Here is a 1,022-nt window from a genome sequence, read left to right as displayed (position 1 = left end):
TTGTAATTTCTTCCTAGCATTCCTAGCGAATGCATCTTTTGTTTTCTGTCCCATTACCTATTCAGTCAGTTTCCTCACCACGACCTCTCCCTTATTAAACACCACCACGCGTCAAGCGCTCTATGTGGGACACACTAACTATTTCAGACCAATCGGTTGCCGTTTTGTCGACCGATTCACTGAATCTCCTACTTAAAAACGGGAAGCGGAGAATGACATTCTTATATTACTGAACAAAGGATTTGATTTGGGGTTATCAGCCATCTGTCTCTTGTCATTTCTGCTCTGCAGATCATTCGGTCTATGATCGATTCGCTTCTCGTTTGGTTTGATACGCCCGATCCCCAAACTACAAGCTTCGACAAGATAAACGATCTATATATCCATCTCTTAGTCCTAAGTGTTTTCAGGCTAAACTCACAACTCTTCCGCCATTGACAACTATTTGAATACACTTATTCTCGTACTTACCACCTGTGCAAATACACGCGCACACTCACGTACATGTGACAGCATTTCTACGTGGCATATATACGACAAAAATACACAAACGCACTATTTCTATATGCACATACAGATTCACTTAGCCTATGCACACGCATTCACAACATAATGCAATAGATATACACGTGTCTCTGCATATACACACGTACAATCAAATAAGTTAATATATATATTAAGCAATATTTCGATTATATATACATTAATAGACAGGCAGATGCAAAACCAATTACACACACACAAGCACAGTGATGTTCTCTTCCCCCTATATTTCTGTAGTGGTTAAGAGCGCGGGAAACTAACCCCAAGATTCCGAGTTCGATTCCAGGCAGTGACCTGAATAATAATAATAATAATAATAATAATAATAATAATAATAATAATAATAATAATAATAATAATAATAATAATAATAATAATAATAATAATAATAATAATAATAATGATGATGATGATGATTATGATGATGACAACAACAACATCGAAAAATACTTTAGGAATGAGAAGCCAGGCTCGAAATT

Source organism: Octopus bimaculoides, chromosome 4 (assembly GCF_046866305.1).
Source record: "Octopus bimaculoides isolate indiv1 chromosome 4, ASM4686630v1, whole genome shotgun sequence".
Taxonomy (NCBI): Eukaryota; Metazoa; Mollusca; class Cephalopoda; order Octopoda; family Octopodidae; genus Octopus; species Octopus bimaculoides.
The sequence above is the reverse complement of the archived record's forward strand: the minus strand, read 5'-3'. Positions refer to the sequence as shown.